At 46.5% G+C, this 9483-nt stretch overlaps 1 pseudogene; it reads right to left on the bottom strand.

Annotated features, from left to right (window-relative positions):
* Positions 1 to 4860: 4860 nt before the first annotated feature.
* On the bottom strand, positions 4861 to 7258 carry LOC123153778 (L-type lectin-domain containing receptor kinase IX.1-like; annotated as a pseudogene).
* Between the last annotated feature and the right edge of the window lie 2225 nt (positions 7259 to 9483).

Raw genomic sequence — 9483 nt, 5'->3', positions numbered from 1 at the left:
ACCAGACATGTGGTGCGTCATTACTATATACTAATGGTGCACCATGTGTTGGCGCGCCATTAGTGTCCAAATACTAATGGCGCACCACATCCACGGTGCGCCATTAGTAAATTTTTTTTTTCAAAACTACAAATATGAAAATGATGGAAATGTCAAAAAAATGATGGGAATGTCAAAAAAATAAAAGAAATATTTTTTTATTTTTTTCAAAAATAAAAAAAATGATGGAAATGTCAAAAAAAATAAAAGATAATAAGTTTCCCATGTGATATGTGGTCTAGTTGTTGTGAAAATTTACAAATATGAATTTCGACTTTATTTGCGAAATCTCTCGAGAATTTGTAAAATGGGCATAACTTTTGCGTACGAACTCGGATGAAAAAGTTTTTTATATGAAAAATCATCTACTCGAAAAGTTACATCCGAATTTAACGGGGAAACGCTGTTAAACATTTTCAAAATCCTCAAAAACATAACAGAAAAAAAGATACGGGGCTTTTAAGATCTAGAGAGGCAAAAAAATTCAAAAAAATTCAAACTTACTAATGGCGCACCTACCCATGGTGCGCCATTACTATCTTCCCGCATTCAAAATTCAAAATAAGTCAAAAAAATAAAAAAAATTACTAATGGCGCACCTGTCCATGGTGCACCATTAGTATCTTCCCGCCTTCAAAATTCAAAATAAATCAAAAAAATAAAAAAAGTTAGTAATGGCGCACCTGCCCTCGGTGCGCCATTACTATGCCGTATATATGGCTGGGTGTGGTCCTCTCCTTCTTACCTCTTCATTCTTCTCCTCCACTCCACCTCTCCTCCACTCCATCTCCTCCTCTCCTCCACTCCATCTTCCCTTCTCTCCTCCACCATACTACCCTCCTTCTCTCCGGCGACCTCCTCCTCCTCCTCTCCGGCGACCTCCTCCTCCCTCCTCTCCTCTCCTCCCCTCCCCTCCCCTCCCCTCCCCTCACGGTTTCTTCTCCCTCCTCTCCGGTGAGCTCCTCCTCCCTCCTCTCCGGTGAGCTCCTCCTCCCTCCTCTCTGGTGAGTTCCTCCTCCCTCCTCTCCTCCCATCCCCTCATGATTTCTCCTTCCTCCTCTTCGATGCTCCGGTGAACTCCTCTCTGGCGACCTCCTCCTCCTCCTCTCCGGCGAACTCCTCCTCCTCCTCTCCGGCGATGTAGGCGAGCGCCTCTCCGGTGACCTCCTCCTCCTCCTCTCCGGCGAACTCCTCTCCGGCAAAAGAACACGGCAAAAGAATGTACAAGATCCAAAAACAGGAACAAAATTTGAAATAATATCGTGCCAAAAAACGAGCAAAAAATGGGCAAAAAAATCACGATCCAGATCCAAATTCAAAATTCAAAAATAGCAATGGCGCACGGTGGGGGTTAGATGGTGCGCCACTACTATTTTCCCGCCTTCAAAATTCAAAAATACTAATGGCGCACCAGTGGCCTATACTAATGGCGCACCAGTGGCCTATACTAATGGCGCACCGTGGCCTATACTAATGGCGCACCAGTGGTGCGCCATTAGTATACCAGATACTAATGGCGCACCAGTGGTGCGCCATTAGTACAAAATACTAGTGGCGTGATACTAATGGCGCACCAGTGATGCGCCATTAGTAGCCCTTTTCCTAGTAGTGCAAAGTTTAGTCTCACATTGATAGTTTGGTAGGAGTTGGACCTCCTTATAAGGGAGGATGTTTCCCCACATGTATGAGCATGAGAACAAGAGAGACATTCGCGTGCGCTCCTCCTCCGCCGCTCGCCTCGCCACTCCATGCCTCGTCACGATGCGCTGTGGGTTGCGGGAATGAGCCGAGCCACAGACGCCGACGACCACTTCCCAAACGACAACTTCTTCCCTAACGTCGACAACCTCTTCGATGACATGGCTGGCGATGACGTCAACCCCAACACCAATGCTTTTGTCGCAGCTTCGTATGTCTTCATGTTCTTTCTGTTTGAGATCCTGTCATGGTTTCTTGTTATAATTTCTGTTCTAGATATGTTCTATTCATATTCACTACTTCAGATGCCATTTGCATACTCTTTGTCGGATTGTATAACTTATCTTATCTCTGCTATGATAATCATGTCTTATCTACTATTTCTATTAATAAAATCATATGGTCAATTGCTCATATTTCCAACACATTTTACATCTCCACGGGATTTGTAACACCAACAACATCTGTTGGAGAGGGGTTTTTGGTCGTCAATATGGAGAAGTTAGTTATTTTTGCATTTACATCGCCTATTGGAGATGCTCTAAACAATATGGGTAATGTTATTCATTGAACGTTTATTGAGAAACCATGGCAAAATAAATGTTTTTCGCGACATATGTAGTGAGAGCACTGAAATTCTTTAAAGTAAACACGACCATTTTCACAACAAATGTTTTGTCTTTGAAAATTCGTCCCACGTGACGACGTTTAAAGTTATAACGGGTGAAAACTTTGTTGCAGAAGGCCAACTAAAGAAAAACATGGATATTTAGAGGGATTTTAATTTTTAGATGGGTCCGACTACATCTCAGTCAAGTAACATAATATGATTTTCGATAAAGCATGGATCTTATTGATTCAAAATAGAGCATTAAGAAGATACATAACACAAAGAGATCACATCCTGCCTTTACATAGCTAGAATGCAGTCAATACCAACTCATACACACAAAAACATGCCGGCAACATGCAAAGTCATATAAGACCAAAGCTATGCGTAGGCGAGGAAAAAAACCCCAAAGCGATTAGTTCTGCGATCGGCAAACTACAACAATGATCATATCCACATTAACCATCTCACGAAACCACATGGACGACGAGGTTCTTCAATAGCAACGCCTTCAGAAAGGGTGCGGCACTCAAGCATCACCGTCACCGGATCCAACCACCAAGGTCAGAATCTAGATTTTCACCCTGAAAAACAGTCCGAGCATATCTGAGCAATGCCTTCAACAAGGTAACCACATAAGAAAACATCGTGATTGCCAGGTATCACCACTCGAGTCTGACCTAGGCTTTCGCCCCGGAGCTCCTGAATGGGTACTCAAGTAGCACCTCCTTTGATGTCACTCATGTGTTGTCGCCATCACTTTTCCACGAACCCAGGGGATGGTAATGGGTAGGGTATGAGCGGGTACAACCTCCTTCTGCCCATACCCATACCCACAAAAATTTTCTATACCCACCCAGTTCTATATCCAGGGGCATAAATTGGCACCCATGCCCATACCCATTGAGTACCCCATACCCATTGGATATGCAATGGGTACAATAGATAGCATTTAAAATTTGAAAGGTAGAACAATGAGTTTAAAATTCAAGTGATGGTGGGTGAGTAGTATAGAACTAAAGTGGCCTCCTCCGGTGGGTGGCCTCTTGGAGGCATCAAGGGAGTATGATCAACAGTTGGCGGATGCCCATCAAAGAGGGAGGCGGTGGTGGGAATGGGGGGCACTGGATCGAGAGTCCAGTAACGAAGAGTAGATAATTCATCTCTTTTAGAAGTCGCATAGGATGTAGGAGGAGTGTCGAGCAGGTGATTACGGGCCTATGAGCTATGGCCAATTTAAGGAATACGAGATTCAAAGTGGGCCATAGGAGTTGGATGTTGACCCCACAAGTCATAGGAGTTATTTTTATTATTTAATTTTTTTGGTTATCCATTGGGTTACCCATGGGCATAATTTCATACCCATGCCCTACCCATATATTTTACGCGTATGGATACCCATTACCCATAGGTACAAAATCTCTCCAAGTCTTGCCCATACCCATTGTGTTCGGATAGGGTACCCACGGGTACCCATACCCATGGGCAAAACTCATCCCGAGAATCAACATGTGATGCGACCGCTGCCACTGCATAACCATCCATCTGAGTCAAGCTTTCGTCCATTATTTGTATCTCACCGCCAAAATCAACAACCGGATGAGGAGAGATAAAACCTTCCGAAGACCTTTTGATAAGCATCGTGGTTGTGGAGCCGTAGGAAGTTGCTGCTGTACAATTTGTAGTAACCACCATTGGGCCGATCACATTTGAATCATCACCACCAAGTCGTGGACCATAGCGCCGCTGGCCGGGAACCTTGACATTGCCCACATCTGTCAACACCATGGATCGTGGTGTAGATGACGATGTTGACAAAAAACGAAGCTTCAGACCGAGACTCCTTGAAGCCGCAGAGCTGATGTTTCGGGGCGTGCATGACGAGATCGCTTCCGATCCAGAGGTACAGGAGTGCCATGCCCCAATCTAGGTAGACCACCGGCGTAGGAGTCTGGAACTTGTCGGCGGCCAGATTGAGGACGAGCGGCAGCTTCAAGATCAGCGACTTGGATAGCAGAAGAACATTGTCGCTGCGCTACCATCCTTTTCCCTTTCTGCGCCGCCCCACACGGGCCGACCTCCACCTCCTGCACCACACCCGGGGGAGACCGCAGCAGAGGACGGTTGGCGGGGGCGCTGGGTTTGGCTCCTGGCGTCACCTTGGGAATGACATCCAGGAGCGATCCACCTTTCGAGTAACATAACATGTAAGAAAGAAAAAAAAACTTGAAAAAACTTTTCATGGATCTTAATATAAGATCTCACGAATATAGCATCGACTAAGACATAACAAAGTCTCTCTCGACTGAGATTTAGCAAGACTGTTTCTAGATAGAATCTTTAAGAGAATGCACTATTCCTCCAAAAGTAATCATCATACAATAAAAAGATTTGACCTGGCCGCCAAAGACCAGAAAATACCATGAAGGTAAAGCCACCAAAATTCAGGACTAGTGAGAAGTTGGGCAATATCGGTTTAATTAACCGATAATTTCTCAAAATAATTGCTGCTGTCAACATAACAAGAAACTTGATGAATGCTTACAAATCTTGATTCATCAATTAGCTATACCGTTGGAAACCTGGAACGCCCAACCAACGCAGTGGACGAGTACGGGGAATGAATTGTGTCGCCGGTGTTGCCCGAAGAATAGGGAACAAAACCAAGGCTGTCGATGGAGAAATCCTCGTGCCGGCCGGATGATGCTGGTTCCGGCCGTACAGCCATGTGCATGTACGAGCACCCTCTGCATCCAACATTCGTCGTCCTCGACACCCCTCAGCCGAGGGTCCACCGCGTCAAGGATCTCGTCCCTGCCGTACAGGCTCCACGCCCATTTGAGCAGCAAGAAGCTTTTCTCCGCGGTTTCAGTCACCGGTTGCCGGCAGGAGACAATCTCTAGTAGGACGATGCCGAAGCTGTACACGTCGGACACGGCGCTGGGCCGGCGCGTGTTGACAAATTCCGGGTCGATATAGCCGGCGGTGCCGAGCACAACCTTGGTTGTCTGCATTAACCCGGTGCCATGGTCGACGAGGCGAGCCAACCCGAAGTCCCCGAGCTTGGTGTTGATCGACGAGTCGAGCATGATGTTGCCTGGTTTGATGTCGCCGTGCACGATGCACTGCTCCCACTCTCCATGGAGGTAGCGCAACGCAGATCCCAAGCCAACGATGATCTTGTACCTCTGTGGCCATGTCAGACATCTGTCCTTGCCGTAGAGGTGCCTGTCTTGGCTGCCCTCCGTGACGAGCTCGTAGACGAGCAGGAGCCCCTTGCGGGCTGTCGCACCAGCCCAGCAGCTGCACAAGATTGCGGTGCTTCAGTCTACTGATTATCCTCACCTCTGCCTCGAACTCCTTCCTCCTCTGCGCCGACGACTCTGCTGACAGCACCTTCACCGCCACCGCACGGTGATCTTGGTCACCACCGACGGTTGCTGCAGGTGACCCCGGTAAAACGCTCCCGAAGCCACCTCGCCCGAGCTTCTCCTCCTCCGCAAAGTTGCTGGTAGCGGTGACCAGCTCGCGGTACGTGTACCGTCTCGGGCCGCCGGCAGCCACACCTCGCTCTAGGCCAGCTCTGTCCACAAACTGTGCTTGGCTGTCCTCATTTGATCTTCTTCTCTTGCGTCGCCACCATACCAGTACCGTGGCAGCACATACCAACATAAAAAGCAAAGGAACTAGTACGGACAGTAGGATTTCTACTAACTTTTCATGTTTGTTGCTGGCTGAAATATCAGGTAAAGTGGAACTGAATGACCATGACAGTATCTGGTTCAGCACGCCGTAAGTAGTAGTAGCCGCCGCGGAGAAGCCTGCAGAGACCTCCTCTGGTAAATACATGCTCAGATCAACGGTTGCATTTACCTGGTACAAGGCATCGTCGATGAGCAGATCAACGGCCAGCATCTTGGAGTCATTCTGGTACGTCACAGTGGCTTCCATAACAATGAACGACGTGAGATTCTTGCCCGGCGTGGTCGCCGTGTACGTGGACGAAGTGGAGTTGAGAGAGTTGATGTCCATGCCAACATGGTTACTGTTGATGTCTCCAAATCTCTCACTTTGCTTAGTGTCAAACTCGACGGCCACGACCAGGCTATCGCCTGTCCCGTTGGTGAAGTCCGGGAGGAGGTCTAGGCTTCGGCCTGTGCTGTTGGGCAGGATCACCGAAGGGAAATAACCGAGGAAGAAGGCCATCCCAGAGCCGTAGATTCCCGTGTAAGTGATCAGGAAGGAGAAGTTGGTGGTGAAGCCATCTCGCCGGTGGCGCTGTTCCATAGCGGCACTTTGCACCTTAACCTTATTCTAATAATCGACGGACCGGCCGAGCTGCCCTTAGAGCATCTCTAACAGACGCACAAAAATTTCACGCGCTAAAATAGTTTTAACGTGTCACTGTAGCACTTTTAGTGCGCTGGACCCAATATTAATTTAACATATACCTAAAAACACGCATCAAAAAACGCGCAGTGTAAATTATGAAGTGCGTGCAATCCGACGTCTCAAATTTGCAGCTTCTGATAGCGCTTTTTTAGTGCATATGCCAAATCTTTTTTACGCGTACACTATTTTATAGCTTCTACTGAAACTGCCCGACGACTAAAAAATTCGAATTTTAACACGCGAAGCAGTTTTTGTGCGCCTGTTGGAGATACTCTTATCCTTATCTCTTGACGAGAGGCATCAGCCACTGGTTTTTCTAACGTGTGGCAAGGTATGTCACACGTCCTAAGCACCCTGTCAGAGGGAGCAGCTAAAATCCTGGTCATGTACTCATGGCAAAGAAAAACACTCCGTGCCATAAAACTGCGGCCATCAAACAACAATGAATGCATCCATCCAGTTGCATACCCATAGTGACTGGTGGAACACGCTAGCTTCCCAACGACATACTGAACGCATGTCCTGCTCACGATCTTTTGGCGAGCGCGGAACTGGTCAGGTAATCTGTTGGAATTATTGGGCATAACCCATATAATAATTCATATTTTGTGCCAATAATTCAAAGTAAATCTCAGAGGCTCATGTGGCCCATCCATGCATGACAAGGTTGTGTGGAAAATTGACCAATGCCACATGTATGCGCTGTTTTATCACGCGAGAAGAAAGTTGAAACAATTGACGCATAAATGGAAGAAGAAACTGAACATTTCGTGTGAGTTTTAGTGCGCTCGTTTCTTCTCTCCTTAATGGTTTTTAGTGCGTCTGTTTAATGGTGTTTAATGCACTGGTTTCTCTTCTACTAATGAAGGCCAGTTTCAACTCTTCTCACCTATATAAGAGGTCGCTTCTTTATTGTTCCAAGTAGCACAACAACCTTTCGTCTCATTCCAAAGCATTGAGCCACCTATCTCTTTCCCATCTCTCTTCCTGGCATGCACCGGGAAGTGAGACAGCAGGCCTCCGAAACCCCGCCTCTTGTGATCTGGTACGGGAGAGGGGCGATCAGGTTTTTGGGGAGCGTCCTCACGCGACTGCTGGAATCTTGTTCATCGTGGCTGCGAACGGCGACATCACTAACGACGAGTTCCCCAACGACGACTTCTTCCCCGACGTCAACGACCTCTTCAGCGACATGACGATCGGGACATCTGCACCTTCTGCTACTGCGCCGTATGCCATCTTATCCTCATTGTTAGGGCTAGCATTTGGTTTATTGCTAATAGCAATTGACATGGATATGATGCATTTTGCTTATGATTTTGATTGCATGACTAGTCTCAACGAATTGTTGCTAGTTTCTAGTTTCATTAATATATTGCTATTCATGTTTTATCTATTATTTTTCCGGATTAAACTAAACGGGGAAATGCCTAATTATTCAACAATCCAAAAACCTGAAATGTGTAGGCAATTTTCCCCTATTGCTTTTGCTGCAACTCTCAAGCCCCCACCATTTGAGGGCGTCAACTATAAGAGGTGGCGTGCGAGGGCAGTTTTTTGGCTTACCACCATGAACTGTTTTCACGCCTCTAAAGGCAAGCCAGAGGAAGAGCTGACTGCTGAGCAGGAGCAAGCTTTCCAGGCTACAGACACCCTCTTTAGAGGTGCTGTCTTGAATGTTCTTGGCGACAAGATTGTCGATCCATTCATGACCATCATGGTTGGTAAAGATATGTGGGATGCGCTCAAAGCCAAGTTTGGAGTCGCAGACGCAGGAAGTGAGTTGTATATCATGGAACAGTACCATGACTACAAGATGACTGATGACCGCTCCATTGTTGAGCAGGCTCATGAGATTCAGTCGCTCACTAAAGAACTTGAGCATCTCAATTGTGTGTTACCGGACAAATTCATTGCCGGAGGCATCATTGCCAAGCTTCCACCTTCATGGAGGAATTTTGCTACCTCTCTGAAGCATAAGAGGCAAGAATTTACTGTTGTCAATCTAATTGGCACTCTTGATGTGGAAGAGAAGGCGAGGGCAAAAGACACACGTGCTCGTTTCTATGAGGGGAATACTGGTGCCAATTTGGTACAAAAGAGAAATTTCCAAACCACAAACCCAAGAACAAAAATAATTATGCGGGCAAAGGAAAATTTGATGGCAAGTACAAAGCCCCACAACCTATCAACTTCAAGAAGAAGAAGGATACTTATAAGAAGAAAGGAAAGTGCCATGTATGTGGCAGTGAAGAACATTGGGCTTCATCCTGCAAGGACCGCTGGGACATGCGTCAGAATGAGAACAATAGCAAGACCGCTAATGTTGTTATTGGCGATGTTGACATGAAAGATATCGGGTATGGTAAATTTCCTACCATTCTTTCATTATGTCATTCTCCAGATTGGTGGATTGACACCGGTGCCAATGTACATGTGTGTTCTGACATAAACATGTTTTCTTCTTATCAGGTCGCAAGAACTACACCCGTGCTGATGGGAAATGGGACACATGCTTCTGTTCATGGTGTTGGTACGGTCGATCTGAAGTTTACTTCGGGAAAGATCGTACGATTGAAGAACGTGCAGCATGTCCCTGCTAGAAATAAAAATCTCGTCAGCGGTTCTCGTTTGTGTCGAGATGGTTATAAATTGGTATTTGAGTCCAATAAGGTTGTAGTATCTAAGTGTGGACAATTTGTTGGGAAAGGCTATGAGAGCGGAGGCTTGTTCCGCTTATCTTT

This window comes from Triticum aestivum, chromosome 7A (assembly GCF_018294505.1).
Source record: "Triticum aestivum cultivar Chinese Spring chromosome 7A, IWGSC CS RefSeq v2.1, whole genome shotgun sequence".
Classification (NCBI taxonomy): Eukaryota; Viridiplantae; Streptophyta; class Magnoliopsida; order Poales; family Poaceae; genus Triticum; species Triticum aestivum.
This window is presented reverse-complemented; position numbering and strand designations above follow the sequence as displayed.